This window comes from Uranotaenia lowii, chromosome 3, assembly GCF_029784155.1.
Source record: "Uranotaenia lowii strain MFRU-FL chromosome 3, ASM2978415v1, whole genome shotgun sequence".
In the NCBI taxonomy this organism is placed as follows: Eukaryota; Metazoa; Arthropoda; class Insecta; order Diptera; family Culicidae; genus Uranotaenia; species Uranotaenia lowii.
This window is the reverse complement of record NC_073693.1, coordinates 51,647,261-51,666,026: the sequence shown is the minus strand read 5'-3', so window position 1 is coordinate 51,666,026 and position 18,766 is coordinate 51,647,261. Positions and strand designations below refer to the sequence as shown.

Here is an 18,766-nt window from a genome sequence, read left to right as displayed (position 1 = left end):
TAGCAAAATTCACAAAAATGACCGAAACGACAATATCATTGTCAAAAAAACAAAATTGACAAAATTTACAACATTGACCAAACTGACAATAATGGTCAAAGTGACAAAATTAATTGAATTAATCAATAACAAAATTGACCAATTTAACAAAATTGACAAAGTGGACAAAAAGAAAAAATTACAAAATTGCCACTTTTGGCAAAATGGACCAAATTGACATATTGAAAACAACAAGCCAAATTATAAATCAATGACATAAATTATGAAACTGACAATATTGACAAAAATGGCAAAATAGATGAAATTGAAGAATTGTCAAAAATAACAAAATATACAAGGTTGTAAAAAATGTTTAAATTGGCGAAATTGACAAAGTGCCCAAATTGACCGATTTGCCTGTATTGAAAAAATTAATAAAACTGCAAAATTGACCAAATTGAAAGAATTGCAAAAATTGATTAAGTTATCCAAATCTCTTCTTTTTTCCATTTGATATTCTTTTTTTAAATATTGTGTTAAATTGACTATTATTTTAAGTTTTTTAAATATTTTAAATTTTGTCAGTTGTATAATTTATGTCAATTTTTTCACTGTTGTCAATTTCGTCTATTTGTCTAATTGTCATTTATGTAATTTTTTTTCCAATTCGGTCAATTTTGTCATTTATGTCTTTGTGTCAATTATGTCAAATTTTTTTCATTTTTTCAATATTGTCAATTTCGTAAATTTGATCAATTTTGTCAATTTATCAATTTTGTCCTTTGGGTCAACAATGTCAATTTTGTCCATTTTGTAATTTTTTTTCAAATTATGTAAATTTTGCTATTTTATGCAATTTTGATAATTTTCCAATTTTGTCATTTTTATCATTAGTGACACTTTTGTTAATTTTGTTAATTTCGTCATTTTTATAAAATTTTCATTTTTATCCACTTGTCAATTTAATCATTTTTTTCAATTCTCTCAACTTTGGCATTCTTGTCAAATTTTATAATTTTGTCAACTTGTCAATTGGAACTGAGACAATTTTATCAATTTTGTTATTTTTGACAAATTTGTCATTTTTGTAATTTTGTCATTTGTGTTTTTTTTTACTAATTTTGTTAATTTTTTGTTGTTTTTTTTTCACTGTTGTCGATTTTAGCGTTTTTGTCACTTAGGTAACTTTTTGTTAATTTTTTCACTGTTGTCAATTTTTTCCTTCTTGTCAATTTTTCCAATTTTGTCAGTTTTGTCGTTTATTAACAAATTTGTGAAAAATTCCAATAATTGGCGAAATTGACAAAGTGGCCAAATTGACCAAATTGGCTGCATTGACAAAATTGACAAAACTGACATATTTAACCAAATCGACATAATTGCAGAAATTGTTATTCAATTTGACCAAATTGACTACTTTCAAAACATTTCGGTGAAAATTGATGAAATGGAATCTCAAAATTAACCAATTTAACCAAACTGAAAAATTGCTGAAATTGACAAAAATGCCTAAATTTTATATTTGAAATTTTATCATTAATGTCAATTTTATGAATTTTGACCATCTCTTCCAATTGTAAAATTTGTTTTAAATTAACAAAATAATTTTTTTTAATTTGGTCAATTTTGTAATTTATGTCACATTTGTCGATTCTGTAATTTTTTTCTTCTATTTATGTCATTCTAGTAAATTTTGTATTTTGTGTCAATTATGTCAAATTTATTCATTTTTTCAATATTGTCATTTTCGCAAATTTGATCAATTTGATCAATTTTATCAATTTATCAATTTGGTCCTTTTGGTCAACAATGACAATTTTGTTCATTTTGTTAATTGTGTCAATTTTGTTATTTTAGACAGTGAGTTTTGAAAATTTTGTCAAATTTGTCGATAGTGTCAATTTTGTCGAATTTGTCATTTTTTGCAATATTGTCAATCTTGCAAGTTTGATTAATTTTGTCAATTAAATTACTTTTGTCCTTTTGGTCAACAAGGTGAATTTTATGAAATTGACAAACTTCGTCAATTTTGTTATTTTAGACATTTTTTCAATTTTCTCAATACCTACTGTCATTTTTGTCATTTTTGTTAATTTGGTCAATTTTATGTATGTATGTATGTATGTAGATAATCCACCATGGGTGCACGGATTCACCGCAGTTTCGCCAACGTATGCGCTAAATTGCATTCTTTAGATTATTAGTTCGGCCAATCTTCAATGCAAAATACCACATACCCGACACCATGGCTTCGTTTGAACTGTCATGTAATGGATGTATTTCGTATATGTGTATGTCTTATTTGTAGAACAAGCAAACAGTTTCGCAACCGTATAAAATTCATAACATTTTCAGTGTTATAAATCTTTGACAGGTATTCCGCATGCGTGTAGATACCTGCCCAGCTGGCAACTGATTGAACGTTCTTATATAATATAGTGAATAAATGAAATAGTTATACAACAGAATAACCTTACCTTTATACCCATCTTACCTCAAAACACTCTAATCTTACCTTAAGATATAACCGACCTTGTTCAGTATTATAACCATATTTATTTTCATCTTATCTAAAATAAACAATTTTTAAACTATTAAAAAATTGCGAAGAGAAATATTTGAACAAAGAATCGAAAATGATAAATTCAGTTTAAGTACAAAAAACTAAGAAAAGTAAACAGGACCACAAATACAACCTATTCCACACTAGGTAACGGTTGAATCGCTTTGTAGCCTGCGGCGAATCGTATGTAGTTCCACCGACCCGTAACTCGTCGCTGCATCTAGAAAAGCCCAGTGATGACTTGAATTAAACGTTAAAATAGTTAAAATATCATAGGCCGGGATATTTTTTTACTAAGCAATTGAGTGAAAAGTATATGGAACTACGTTTTATAATAATATTATTGTTATAGCAGAGATTTGGATTGTAATGAGCCCTTAAGTTGAGCATACTATGGATTAAAATGGATTATATAGATGACCTCCAGATCCCATACCCGGCACCATGTCTTCGTGTGAACTGTTATGATGTGTATCTTTTTTGTGTTAATGTAAGTAAATATTTGGATGAACAATCCAATCCAGTGCACACCCAGTTCAAAATTAATAACATGTACAGTGTTATATATTTACTGCAGGTATTCCGGCATCCGTGTATATACCAAGGTTGCCGAAATCACAGAAAAATCTGTATTATAACAGAATTTTGAACATAATTTCGTCACAGAATCTGTGTCACAGAACACAATTTTTTTTTAAATTTTCACACAATTCACAGATTTTTGAACAGATTTTTAAAATTATAATTTTTTTTGTCATTTTCGACTTTATATTTCTGACTTCAATTCATGAAAATATTAAAACAAGGTAATGTAGATTTATTGTTTTAATAACTATAAGAAAATTCCAATTTGTTGATATTTAACATGATTTCCCTATGAATTTCATAGAAAAAACGTCACAGAAAACCGTCACAGAATTTTAGGTTTAAATCACAGTTCGAGATTTTTTTTTGACGAAAACACAGATTTTTTTTCGGCAACCTTGGTATATACCTGGCGATTTGGCACCTGACTGAACGCTCTAATTTAAATATCCGAAACCAAAATTTCATGTCATGAAAACAAAAAAGAACAATCTTACCAAATAACAGGCATTCATTCTTACGTTTTTCGTATGCGTTCATTGTAGTGCCATAACGCCAATCCGCATTTCTTCTTCGGCACACGTTCAAACTCTGGATTCGTCCGTTGATACTTAGGGTACGACAAGGTTCACACATCTATCCACTCAATCTCGCCAAACGCGATATTACTAAGAGAAAATTAGGCTTTCCGCACCACGCGCAACACAAATTCTGCGAGCCGATTATTAACAACCGAATAGCAGTAATAACCGGAGAAACCATGCATTCACGAAAACCCCGCCGAACCTGCCTTTTTTGGAAGCGATTGAACATTGCTCTTCTAATTGCAATTTCACCGCTACGTCATAGTAGGCCGAGAGCGTGTCACATATATGAGCTAACTATCATCTCGTATCATTAATTTATTTACCGGCCGCTTCAGATACTTTTCAAGTTCAAAATTCCAACTACCACCATTCGCGTATTTTTGTCACATCACAGCAAGCTGTTCGGAAATTCAAAACTGCTTGTAAATTTCAGGAACCTCTCTGATTATGATTCTCTCTTTCGTGTTTTCGTAGCCATGATTTCCCTTGCCCCATACATATATTTTCTCGGGCAACTTTTCTTTCAAATTTTCTACATATTTTATCAATGTCACCAAATTATAGCATACTTTTCCACTTGCTAAAATAGTCTAAGAAGTAAGCCCTTCACAATTTCCCTGGTTCACAATAACACCATTTTTTCACACACTGCTTCGCGAAAAAAAAACGCCCCAGCCACTTTTCATTGAATTTTATTTTTCACATAATTTTGAGGGCCTTCTTTCCTCACAAACCAAATCCTTATGTAAAACCACCATTTAAATCCTCTCATCAGGAGTAGTATCAAATTTCACTTTCCTATGCAAGCACTTTCTTAAAATTTCACTACTATTATATGACAAGGCAGCTATCGGAAAACGCGTCCGTTCACAAGCAAAGCTCGAGAGAGAATCCTTTTTGTTAATTTGGTCAATTTTATCATTTTAATTCATTAATGTCATTTTTGTAAAAAATTGTCATTTTTATCTACTTTGTCAATTTCATCATTTTTTTAAATTCTGTCAACTTTGTCATTCTTTGAAATTTTATAATTTTGTCAATTTAGTAAAAAATACGTCAAACTTGTCAATTAAGCAAATTTTCTGAATTTTGTTTTTTTTTTATATTTTTGTTATTTTGTCATTAGTGTTTTTTTTATTATGGGACAGTGGGGAATCATTTGCCACTTTTTTCCATGCTCCATAACTTCTTTATCACAAAAGATAAAATGAAAAAATAAATGGAATGGTTTTTTACATTTCTAACCCAAATTTTGAAAAATGGTGAAGATTCGTAGGCCACCAAATCCAAATTGACCAAATGACATGCAATGTTTATGAGTTGATCCAAAACTGTAATTTCATAATTCATTTCGTGTTTTTAAAGTAATTTCAGATGATGAAATTAAAAAGAGAGTTGTGTATGATCGAATAGTTTCAAAAACCTGGCTCACGAACTTTTCGGCGAAATTCCTTAAATAGAATGGATAAAATATTTTTCGTAACTCTTCATTTAGCATGAAGAAACTATACATATAGGAAAAAAACGTTGTTTTAACTTCTGAATGTATATAAAAACATAAAAATATTGGTGGCCCACGATTCCCCACAAGCTAAAATTGTTTGCGTTTGTGTGACTTATTGATGTTTCATCGAAAATTCCTTTTCCATGTGAAAGAACATGACAAAACTCAGATCATCAGCGTGTGAGCATATTATTGTTATTAACTTTAGGTTCCCCATCGATGCAATTAGCGGGTGCTTGTTTAATTATGTGAGTAAATTTTTTTTAGGGCTTGATAAATTAAAGAAGCATATGCTGCTTATTTAAGTCAACAGCATATTGAAAAATATGCTTACGCAAAGCGACGGCGATGACAGTTGGATTGAGATTTTTATCTCAACACACATCTGAGATATTCAGAGTAGCCCATGTTTCCCTATGGCCCACGATACCCCACTCTCCGTTACTTTAGTTAATTTTTTGTCGGTTTTTTCACTGTTGTCAATTTCTTCAATTTAGCCAATTTTGTCAATTTTGTAAATTTTGGCAAATTTTGCAATCAAGAGAGCATGCAAGCTTAGGACTTAAACATTATCAAAGAATAGGGTAGGGTGGTAAAGAATCATGATTACTAATTCCTCGATCAATCAACCTATTAAGTCGTTTTTCGTAGGGTTATCTTGGACTTTGGTTCTTGACAATCATTCAACTCATCAGCCTATTTTCTAGACCTACGAAGTCGACTGATTAATCGGCCCATGCAATGCATTTCTTTTTTTTATTTTTTTTTTCAATCAGGGAATAGTGAAATAAAAATCAGGATATCTACGTCAAAGTAACAGAAATTTCGCTCAAAGTGATGACCTTTTTTTTTTTTGATCATCTATCCACATTTTCACTTTAGCAATGGTATCTTATGCAGTTCCTACCAACCCGTTTTTCATCACATTCGCAAAAGTCTGGAAAAACCAGGAAAATCCAATGGCTTATCAGGTTGTCAGACTGAGCCTCGAAAAATCAGGCAAATCCTGAAAAATCATGCACATTGGCATCTCTGATCATCATAATCAGGTTTCGTTCATCAGGTTTCTGATGTCGTTTTCCCCTTCCCATAGCAATTTGTGCTTGCGAGCAGGGTTGCCAATGAGATGTTTTTTCCAGGATTTGCCTTATTTTTGAAGACTGATTTTCTCTGATTTTTGAGAAAATGAGTAGTACGGAGCTGCATTCAAGACATTGCATGGTGGAGGTCTAATTGTGGATTGACAACCAAAAAACAGGTCCTCACTTCGACCGAAATTTCCGTTAAACCATGTATCCTGATTTTTATTTCTCGTGTCCCTGTTTAAAATGAAAATCCCATAATACTCCCATAATTCTCTTAGAAAATGTTGGCAACCCTGCTTGCGAGTATAGCGTTGAGCGCAGTATTGATTTTACAATTGCTTGAAGGATATTCCTTATCGGACGACGCTTTTAATCTCTACCCTGCCAGAGGGTCTGGGTTCGTTCCTGGTACCTGGTATTCTATCGTTTGGTTCGTAAGGTATCGTCCTCAGGTTATTGAACGGGTACACGGACTCGGTTCCTGCAAGTGGCGTATAATAGCAGTTCTCTTGAACCGGACAGTAGTGACTTGTCGATATTCACTTTTCTTAAATTTTCTCGAAACTTTATCTGAAACTTGAATTCACGAATTTTTATTAATTGGTGCTAGAGTGTCCATTTCCCGGCCGTTTTCTCATTCCCGGGAATCGGGAAATCTGGTGGCCTGTTTCCCGGGAATTCCCGGGATCCCGGGAAATATTCAAAATCATGTATGTATGCTATTCGATTCAAACCTGTAGTGCATACAAGCCCATAATTTGTTCAAAATGTACTCTTCATAATGTTTTTCAACTTATTTTTAATCAAATAACTCAACCTGTTTTCAACAATAATAAATTTAAAACAGTCAAATGAACAATAAAATAGCCGGAATAAGTCAAATGAAGAATTCATTCATGCAACTAGGGGTTAATAAAAAAATTATCTTTTAGTTTGTTTGATTTTTCCAACCTTTTTGCTTTTCATATGAAGAAAGCGATGTCTTCTTCATTTTTAAGTTTTCAAACAAATGCATAAATATTACTTTCAAGAAAACGCAATCTACCGACCAGCTGCGCGATTTTTCATATGTTTTTCGAAGTGTTGTGGGTTTTCGTTCAATGAAAACGGTGAGGAAATACATATTATATTTTTAAACTTATCTATTTGAGAAATAAAAAATGCACCAAATGGCTCCAAAGCGTCTACTACTTCAGGAATCGGCATATTTTCAATGAGTTTTGTATGACTACATTTTCAAAAAGATCAATAAGAATAGTTCCGGAGGCTATTAGGCTTTCCCAGAGTTATAATTTCATACATGTCGGGATTTCCCGGGAATGAAACTATGATTCCCGGGAATCGGGAATTCCCGAATTTTTAAAATTCCCGGGTATTCCCGACCGGGAAAACCCGGGACGGACACTCTAATTGGTGCATATCGGTTAGGATTGTTCGATCTTCGGAAAAAGATCGATCTCCAAGATCGATTCAGATGAACGGTTGTGAGATCGATCCATCTAAAAGATCGGAGCTTGAAGATCGATCTCCGATTAATCGATCTTTTTCATTTGTAACAATATGCTAAAGAGACATAAACTTTCAAATTTATATAGTCCTTCTACATATGGAAAGAAGAAAAATTCAAGCGCTTTTATGAAAGGTGAACCGTAGTTAGTGTTTTAAAACAACATTAATCATTTTTTTATTAAAATATTTTGATATACCTATATGAAAAATATCGAACAAAATAAGCAGAAAACATTAAATATAAATTTTCTTTTTGAAAAAAGAAACTTTTGGCAAATAGCTGTTATTTCATAAAATTAGCGAATTCTAGCATTTTTTTTTATCTTAATCAATCACAAACACCTTTCTGCACCCAATTCACAAGGTTTGTAAAAAATTTGACAAATTTTATTGACATGAATTTTTAATTTCGAAAATTATTTTTCAACTGATCATAATGCTAAATGAAAAAAAAATCGGCTCGACCAGGAATCGAACTCAAGTTTTCTGGTTATATCTCCGAGACCTTACCAATAAGTAAATCGTCAGATGTAAACTAGTCAAGCTGTAGCTCCATAATTCAGTTGACTTCATCAAATTAAATTCGCTGCTAGATTCTATGGCAGAAAATGCACATCGTGCCCCGATTGATGGTGCTGATACTGCCCATATTACTGATTTTCAGCATTCAGCACAATGATTTAAAATGCATTTTTAAACGTTTATAGGTATCTACATTTTTCAAGTTTCATCCAGTTAGGAAATTGACTTTTTAAGTGACTTAACACGAAACAATGATGTAACTTACATATTATAGCTGTTTTATATGGTTAAATAAGCGTCCTCCTTAAGCTGATCATTATGCCCTTATTTTCGCTAAATGAAAAAAAGATCGAAAAATCGAATCGAAAATAAACTGATCTAATCGATTTTCTCCTGGCCGAAGAATCGATCCAAAAAATCGAAAATCGGAGTTGAAAAGATCGATCTTTCAAGGATCGATCCAAGACCGACCAATCCTAATATCGGTACTTGAATATTCGCAAAATTTTAAAAATTTGGTGATTTCAGGTATCAGGTATCAGAATGGGGGTAGGCTTAATAGCGGCACGTTATCCAAACATACGGGAAAATTGTGCCTAGCCTTTTTTTTATCCAAGATTTCATCATTTACCTGAGAAACCTGAAAAACCTATAAAAGGAAGAAATAAATTCAATCTATTTAAGATGGCATAAAGCCTTTCCACTAGGGATTATTAGCATGAAAGCTCTTTTCTACATTCGGTAAGGAATGTTAGAATGTTTTTTAAGTTTAATTTCTTAAACTCAGATTCGCTTAAAGCGTAAGATCCCAGAGTACGAAAACGTAGTCTGGCAAATGAGGGACAGTTACATATAAGATGGAAGGGATCTTCCACATCTGATTCACAACTACCACATACTGGAGATTCAGCACGCTGAATGTTGTGCATGTGATAGTTGAGTTTACAATGACCGGAGAGTGCTCTGATCAAGATGCTGCAATGAGATTTATTTAAAGTTAATAAGTAACTCGATATGATTGGAGATGGTTTTTCTAAAAATAATTTAGTTTGACGACAAGTGTCCAACTCTTCCCAGTATCGTTCATGCTGGTTAGAGGACCAAGTTTGAATTTGGTTTCTGAACCAACATGGTGATATTGGGACAGCCGGCTCTGGTCCGTAAAATTCCTTTTCCGACCCAGCTCTAGCGAGTTCGTCGGCGCATTCGTTTCCAAAAATTCCTTTATGTCCGGGTACCCATAGAAGGTTTAATCCATTGCCTTCAGCAAGTTCTTCGATTGCTTTCCGGCATGCGATTACCAGTTTTGATCTAGAACTGGAAGCACTGAGTGATTTGATAGCTGCTTGGCTATCTGAACAGAAATAAATTGTTCTGAACATAATCTTCTTTTGAAGTGCAATTTGCACTCCATACATAATAGCATATAGCTCAGCCTGAAAGACTGTACAATATTTACCTAGAGGTTGAGCATGTTCTATGAAAAATGTGGAACGCTTCACGATTTTGCGTGTCATCCTTGCGCAGGGCCATGCTAATCTTCTCTGTATCGTTCCAATTTTAGTATATGTCCAGCCGAAGCTAGGACAAAGGATCATCCAAGACCGACCAATCCTAATATCGGTACTTGAATATTCGCAAAATTTTAAAAATTTGGTGATTTAGTAAATTTTGTCGATTGGACTTCCAATTCATTCAAAATGTGTTTGGTCAATGTTGTAATTTTTGTCCTTATTGTCATGTTCGTCATTTTGTAAAATTTTTTGAGGCTAATGCGAGCACGCCCATCGTCTATCGTGCCTATGACGCCATGAAAAATATGACGTTTTATTTTTTATCATCTTTATTAGTGATTGCTGCATGTTGCTTGCAAGCCAAATGAATACGTTTTTGGATTGATCATTTCAATTCACACTTATAGACACAAATACACAGACATCGTCATAACTTGTCAAGCTGATTCAATAGGTGCATATAAAGGTATATTTATTAAATTAAAATTGTCAGACTTTGGATTAAGTTTTCTCACAATACATCAAATGGAGTCAGAAAAGGGTATCCGAAATAGGCTTAATAGCGGCACGTTCTTAAACATACGAGGAATAAACAATAAACATCTAAGGAAATCAAACCGAATAACTCAGTCATATGAACTTCCAATTTCATCTACAACTATGCATCATTTAAACGAACATTGACGTTCTCGTCTAAGACTCCAATCAAGCAATTTTCGTCGCTACTCACTCGTATCATTACTAGCTTCATTAACCCGATGCAAATATGCTTCGGTTGCACTTTTTCCTAAATCCCATTCCAAGAATTCAATTATGTACAACAATCAGCAGCAACACAAGCGAAATGTCCTCGACACTCACTGCTTAGCCGCCATAAGCACTCCACCAATCCGCACGATAACAAAAATCTGATAAATCCTTTCAATTTCACTGAAAAGCTACCCCCCAACCCGCGAAAACTATGCTGCTGTTGGATGCAATGTTTTCCATCTATTTTTTTCTTTTTTGAGGGAAAAACAACAAAAGAGCACGACATATTCGACATAGTCTTCCGAAACTCGCTGGCTCTGGCTGGCACCAGGGATCGTTTTTATGCTCCGATGGTGCTGATATGGCTATGACACGAATAAAAAGAAGTGAGATAAAAAATAAAAACACGCATAAATAAAATTGAATAAAACCTGAATAAATTCGCCACTGACTGGAAAACATTGAGGGTTTGGGGTGTTGGAGTGGAGTCATGCAGTTTTGTAGAGCGTATAGCAAGCAAAAGATAACTGGTTTAAACCCCCAAAAAAAAATGAACGGTTTGGGACCAAGTGCTCCAACAGAAGAGCAAATTTTTATTGAGCCTTCTTGTTGACTTGACTCAGCGCAACTACTATTTGGATTTTACATTTGTGAAAGCAAATTTCCTGGAAGTCCAACAGCTATTGGTTTTTTTATGCTGATGGCGATTTAAAATTCACATAAAAAATAATCATCAATAAGAACAAGAATAACAGTTCTATTGTCAGCAATAAAATTTGTCCAAAATTGTCAAATGTCAAAATTGTCAAAATTGTCAAAATTGTCAAAATCGTCAAAATTGTCAAAATTGTCAAAATTGTCAAAATTGTCAAAATTGTCAAAATTGTCAAAATTGTCAAAATTGTCAAAATTGTCAAAATTGTCAAAATTGTCAAAATTGTCAAAATTGTCAAAATTGTCAAAATTGTCAAAATTGTCAAAATTGTCAAAATTGTCAAAATTGTCAAAATTGTCAAAATTGTCAAAATTGTCAAAATTGTCAAAATTGTCAAAATTGTCAAAATTGTCAAAATTGTCAAAATTGTCAAAATTGTCAAAATTGTCAAAATTGTCAAAATTGTCAAAATTGTCAAAATTGTCAAAATTGTCAAAATTGTCAAAATTGTCAAAATTGTCAAAATTGTCAAAATTGTCAAAATTGTCAAAATTGTCAAAATTGTCAAAATTGTCAAAATTGTCAAAATTGTCAAAATTGTCAAAATTGTCAAAATTGTCAAAATTGTCAAAATTGTCAAAATTGTCAAAATTGTCAAAATTGTCAAAATTGTCAAAATTGTCAAACTTGTCAAAATTGTCAAAATTGTCAAAATTGTCAAAATTGTCAAAATTGTCAAAATTGTCAAAATTGTCAAAATTGTCAAAATTGTCAAAATTGTCAAAATTGTCAAAATTGTCAAAATTGTCAAAATTGTCAAAATTGTCAAAATTGTCAAAATTGTCAAAATTGTCAAAATTGTCAAAATTGTCAAAATTGTCAAAATTGTCAAAATTGTCAAAATTGTCAAAATTGTCAAAATTGTCAAAATTGTCAAAATTGTCAAAATTGTCAAAATTGTCAAAATTGTCAAAATTGTCAAAATTGTCAAAATTGTCAAAATTGTCAAAATTGTCAAAATTGTCAAAATTGTCAAAATTGTCAAAATTGTCAAAATTGTCAAAATTGTCAAAATTGTCAAAATTGTCAAAATTGTCAAAATTGTCAAAATTGTCAAAATTGTCAAAATTGTCAAAATTGTCAAAATTGTCAAAATTGTCAAAATTGTCAAAATTGTCAAAATTGTCAAAATTGTCAAAATTGTCAAAATTGTCAAAATTGTCAAAATTGTCAAAATTGTCAAAATTGTCAAAATTGTCAAAATTGTCAAAATTGTCAAAATTGTCAAAATTGTCAAAATTGTCAAAATTGTCAAAATTGTCAAAATTGTCAAAATTGTCAAAATTGTCAAAATTGTCAAAATTGTCAAAATTGTCAAAATTGTCAAAATTGTCAAAATTGTCAAAATTGTCAAAATTGTCAAAATTGTCAAAATTGTCAAAATAGTCAAAATTGTCAAAACTGTCAAAATTGTCAAAATTGTCAAAATTGTCAAAATTGTCAAAATTGTCAAAATTGTCAAAATTGTCAAAATTGTCAAAATTGTCAAAATTGTCAAAATTGTCAAAATTGTCCAAATTTTCAAAATTGTCCAAATTGTCAAATTGTCAAAATTGTCAATATTGTCAAAATGACAAAAACGACAAAAATGACAAAAATGACAAAAATGACAAAAATGACAAAAATGACAAAAATGACAAAAATGACAAAAATGACAAAAATGACAAAAATGACAAAAATGACAAAAATGACAAAAATGACAAAAATGACAAAAATGACAAAAATGACAAAAATGACAAAAATGACAAAAATGACAAAAATGACAAAAATGACAAAAATGACAAAAATGACAAAAATGACAAAAATGACAAAAATGACAAAAATGACAAAAATGACAAAAATGACAAAAATGACAAAAATGACAAAAATGACAAAAATGACAAAAATGACAAAAATGACAAAAATGACAAAAATGACAAAAATGACAAAAATGACAAAAATGACAAAAATGACAAAAATGACAAAAATGACAAAAATGACAAAAATGACAAAAATGACAAAAATGACAAAAATGACAAAAATGACAAAAATGACAAAAATGACAAAAATGACAAAAATGACAAAAATGACAAAAATGACAAAAATGACAAAAATGACAAAAATGACAAAAATGACAAAAATGACAAAAATGACAAAAATGACAAAAATGACAAAAATGACAAAAATGACAAAAATGACAAAAATGACAAAAATGACAAAAATGACAAAAATGACAAAAATGACAAAAATGACAAAAATGACAAAAATGACAAAAATGACAAAAATGACAAAAATGACAAAAATGACAAAAATGACAAAAATGACAAAAATGACAAAAATGACAAAAATGACAAAAATGACAAAAATGACAAAAATGACAAAAATGACAAAAATGACAAAAATGACAAAAATGACAAAAATGACAAAAATGACAAAAATGACAAAAATGACAAAAATGACAAAAATGACAAAAATGACAAAAATGACAAAAATGACAAAAATGACAAAAATGACAAAAATGACAAAAATGACAAAAATGACAAAAATGACAAAAATGACAAAAATGACAAAAATGACAAAAATGACAAAAATGACAAAAATGACAAAAATGACAAAAATGACAAAAATGACAAAAATGACAAAAATGACAAAAATGACAAAAATGACAAAAATGACAAAAATGACAAAAATGACAAAAATGACAAAAATGACAAAAATGACAAAAATGACAAAAATGACAAAAATGACAAAAATGACAAAAATGACAAAAATGACAAAAATGACAAAAATGACAAAAATGACAAAAATGACAAAAATGACAAAAATGACAAAAATGACAAAAATGACAAAAATGACAAAAATGACAAAAATGACAAAAATGACAAAAATGACAAAAATGACAAAAATGACAAAAATGACAAAAATGACAAAAATGACAAAAATGACAAAAATGACAAAAATGACAAAAATGACAAAAATGACAAAAATGACAAAAATGACAAAAATGACAAAAATGACAAAAATGACAAAAATGACAAAAATGACAAAAATGACAAAAATGACAAAAATGACAAAAATGACAAAAATGACAAAAATGACAAAAATGACAAAAATGACAAAAATGACAAAAATGACAAAAATGACAAAAATGACAAAAATGACAAAAATGACAAAAATGACAAAAATGACAAAAATGACAAAAATGACAAAAATGACAAAAATGTCAAAAATGTCAAAAATGACAAAAATGACAAAAATGACAAAAATGACAAAAATGACAAAAATGACAAAAATGACAAAAATGACAAAAATGACAAAAATGACAAAAATGACAAAAATGACAAAAATGACAAAAATGTCAAAAATGACAAAAATGACAAAAATGACAAAAATGACAAAAATGACAAAAATGACAAAAATGACAAAAGTGGCAAAATTATAAAAATTATAAAAATTGATAGGATGAATGTACTTCTTTCAAAATGTTCTCACAAAGCGTTTAAAATTAAACAAGTATAGACAACAAAATGATTGAAGTCAGTGCGACTTATGTATGATGACATAAATTTTGAGCACACATTGAGTGGAACCGTTTGAGTGAATTGTAGCCTGTAGTAGTATCACCTCTTTATCAGGGTTACAGACTGTTGCTCCCTTCCCGTATTGAGAACTCTATTAGTACAAATATGGCTCATAAATCGTAAAAGACTTGTGAATCAGTGTAAGGACCACACCATACATCACCCACGCATGCAGTCCCTCTTATTCCGGATCCCAATTTTTATATGTATCTCGAAGGAGATTTACTTCCATCGTCGATAAAACCTACCGGAGAGCGAAGTAAAAGGAAGACTAGCGCTTGGTGAAAGTGTTTCCGTGACTGGACAGAGTGCTGGCTCCGCGGCAAAAGGAAGGCAAAAAACATACTCCTACATACGACGAACGACGGTCCTGGGTAGGTAATCTGTTTTAATGCTCGAAAGGCAATAAAAATCGTTCATCGACCATGTGGGACTTTGATGATGGGCTTTCGGTACGCCACAAGAAGTGCCGGAAGGAATCAGGACAGAAGAAAACAAACGGGATTCGCAATCCCGCATAACTTTGGATCATATGGAAGGAAAAAATCCGTCCCTTTCGAGTAGGGAAGAGCTGATAACAGCAAGACCGATGGACCAACAGTGGCAAACGTAGTGATTTGACCAGTTTTATAGATTAACTTCACTCAAAATCGAAAATTTCAATTAAAAAGTTTGAATCATCACCGCAGGAATCTTTCTTCGGCAAGCTACCATTGTAATTTTCAATATACCGTAGGGGTCTCGATTAGGACCGCTTCTTTAAAGACAGTGAATGAATAAATTTATCAGACCTTAACTGATTTTTCACCAGTATTCTGATTTCAAATTGTATTTCTTACGTCAATCACTGTACCCTAGAACAGAATCGATGCAGGTTCCCACTTGTTTGAATGTTAAGCTCCATCTCAAGGTAACATTTGCTGATACTGGCAAAAAGTGTGTTGGTACCTACCAAGATTTTTTTCCCCTCACCCTAACAGCTGCCATCGTCGACAATAAGAGTCGTTTCATTACGCCAAGTGGGAGTTTCCAGGCTGCCGAAGATTTCTTGCTGCAAGGATTTGGTTATCGTTTTGCTGCCGTCGTCGGCCGTTGCGTTGATGTCCTCGAACCATTTATGGCCGGCAGTTGGGCCTTCAAATGTGGCAGCTAACTGTAGGAAATCTGCTGACCACCAGCATTGGCCTCAGAGACGTCGTCGTTGCTTTTTACGGGCTCATACTAAGAACGTTAGCCCAGCAGCGGATTTTCTCTATCGACGGAACGACTGAATGCTTTAATAAGATATTTGTTTAAGGGGGTGAGCTGGATTCAATTCTGGAACAAACAAAAATAATGAAAGTTGTTAAAGAAATTTATTTTTTTCAGCTCGATTTTGTTTAGTTAAAATCACTTATTTTAAAATAGTTAAATGAACGTGAATGACAAAAAAGGTTCTTAATCAATAAAAAAAATCAATCTTGTTAATTTTCTTTTGGAAAATATTTTCCTGAAAAATCACATCATTGGGAAATATATCCCTGTGTCATTAAATTAAAAACAAAAAATTTGATACATGGGAATTTTGATATGAAATTTGAAGCTTTTGTATTTTTTTTATAAATGCACACACTGTTCTACAATTCCTAAATCTTATATCTTCTTCCAGTTTTTTGTCACTTTTTGCCGCATTTACACGAATTATTCCTGGCAAAAACTGGAGATTGGATTGCAAACTTCGCAATCCTAGTTTTCACAAAAAAAAAGTTACAGAGGTTGTATATAAGAAACGACCGAGAAGTTCACGTAGAATTACAATGTCTTTGTGCGTCAATGTGCTTTTCGTCTTAAACTAGCATTCTAGAATAAAGTACGTCGAATTTTTGTTAAAGGAATTTATCTTCAAGAAAAGTCATTCTTCCCCAAATTGTCGTTTGATACCTATTAATGATCTAAAATGACCCATAAAGATAGTATGCAGCATTTTCAACTGCATAACAAAAGTCGAATTAAATATTAGTATAAGCAGAAACAAGGCAGATGTCGTCGAAATGATTGCGCCCGGCAGTTATGCAAGTAATGTGATCAACACACGAGCTTTGTATCAAACGCTTGCGAGAAAAGTTTACAACGACTGCTTTGATCTAAACGCTTGACTCAATGCAAAAGCTTTCAAACTGTTTAGCCTCATGCGTCTCGTTGGAATCAGTATCTTGTTTTTATTTCCCCCTTCAGATCACGTAGCAATCACTAGCTAAAACTGTTGCTTTTACCTAGGATTCCGGAGCAATCGTTGGATCAATTATGTTTTCATATATCAAACTTCTAAAAACGGTCCTTTTCAGGGCCAAAATCTCAAAAAGAGAGAGTCTTGACTTTTCTATTACATTCAGAGATAAAGAGTGTGATGGAAGGGTGGTATGGATGGGTCGGTAATGGTGGTGTGCGATGGTTGGGTGGGTGTTTGTTGTGTGCGATGGGTGAGTGGGTGGTGGTGGTGTGCGATCGGTGGGTGGTAAGGATGGATAGTAATGTTCGAAGGGCCAGTAGCATGGAAGGCCGGGTGGTGGTGTGCGATGGGTGAAAAGGATGGGTGGAGCGATAGGTGGGTGGTATGCTATAGGTGGTTGGTGAGCGATGGTTGGTGTTTGGAAGTGTGGTAGGGAGGTGTACGGTGGGTAATGGTGGGAAATAGGCTGCGGGGGGCGGGTGGTGTTTGTGTGTGTGGTGTTTGTTTGTGTGTGTGTGTGTGTGTGTGTGTGTGTGTGTGTGTGTGTGTGTGTGTGTGTGTGTGTGTGTGTGTGTGTTTGTGTGTGTGTGTTTGTGTGTGTGTGTGTGTGTGTGTGTGTGTGTGTGTGTGTGTGTGTGTGTGTGTGTGTGTGTGTGTGTGTGTGTGTGTGTGTGTGTGTGTGTGTGTGTGTGTGTGTGTGTGTGTGTGTGTGTGTGTGTGTGTGTGTGTGTGTGTTTGTGTCTTAGGTGGTGTGGATGGGTAATTGGTGTCGCAGGTGATCTGAGCTATCACTACTTGCTCCTGCCGCTGTTGGCCATCTCTGCTCTGCTCGGCCCATGCCACAGGTTTGAATTTCTCTACAAAAATGAAACAAACCGTCAGTCGACCCCTTCTTTTATACCTTTCGTAGGCTGGAAAAAAACAAAACTCAAGAAGGGGCGGGGCGTCATAGTTTTTTTTCACTTTCGAATAGCCAATCAACGTTGAGCAGGCTTGGTATGTCTTTTAAGAAAGATGTCTTTGAAAGAGGCGTTTTTCGTGACGCGAGATCCGTTCGCGAATTTCAATTTGCCCCCCTATAGTGTTGCCGTAAGACGTAATTCTACGTCAAAAAAAATCAAAAGGAATGTGAAGATAATTACTTCGAAATTTTTCATCGGAAAACACCAGCAAGGTTCAAACCTTATTCAAGGCTTTTTATAACATGTAGATGTTTTTTTGCAAGTTCTAAACTTTGCTGAAGGGTGTCCACGATGAAATTGCCGCACACAAAATTGATTCACAAAATTCAAGTTTTCATCCGATTGCCATCAAATTTTCAGGGATTGAAAAATAACTATTAAACTTTTATCATTTTACTCATATTTTATTCACAGTCCAGACGCAAATGCCCGCACCTTGGCCTTAATCCCGACACAACCTGTGAATCAACCGTTTTTTTTTTCATGTAAACCTATACTTTCTCCAGTTCCTCAACTGTCTTCACTACCTTAGGTCGTTTAAGAAGGTGCTGCTTCATAATCGCCCAGTACTTCTCGATGGGGCGGAGCTCCGGAGTGTTGGAAGGGTCGAATATTTTAGCACAAAATTGACCTTATTGTCCGCATACCACTCCAGTACGTCCTTGGAGTAGTGGCATGAGGCCAAATCTAGCCAGAAGATATTTGGGACGTTGTGGGCTGTA

General features: G+C 32.9%; 1 non-coding gene across 1 annotated transcript; it reads right to left on the bottom strand.

Moving 5' to 3' along the window:
* Nucleotides 1–9,816: 9,816 nt before the first annotated feature.
* On the bottom strand, nucleotides 9,817–9,922 carry LOC129758891 (U6 spliceosomal RNA). Its single transcript, XR_008740115.1, has one exon. It is a non-coding gene; the product is annotated as a U6 spliceosomal RNA (small nuclear RNA).
* Between the last annotated feature and the right edge of the window lie 8,844 nt (nucleotides 9,923–18,766).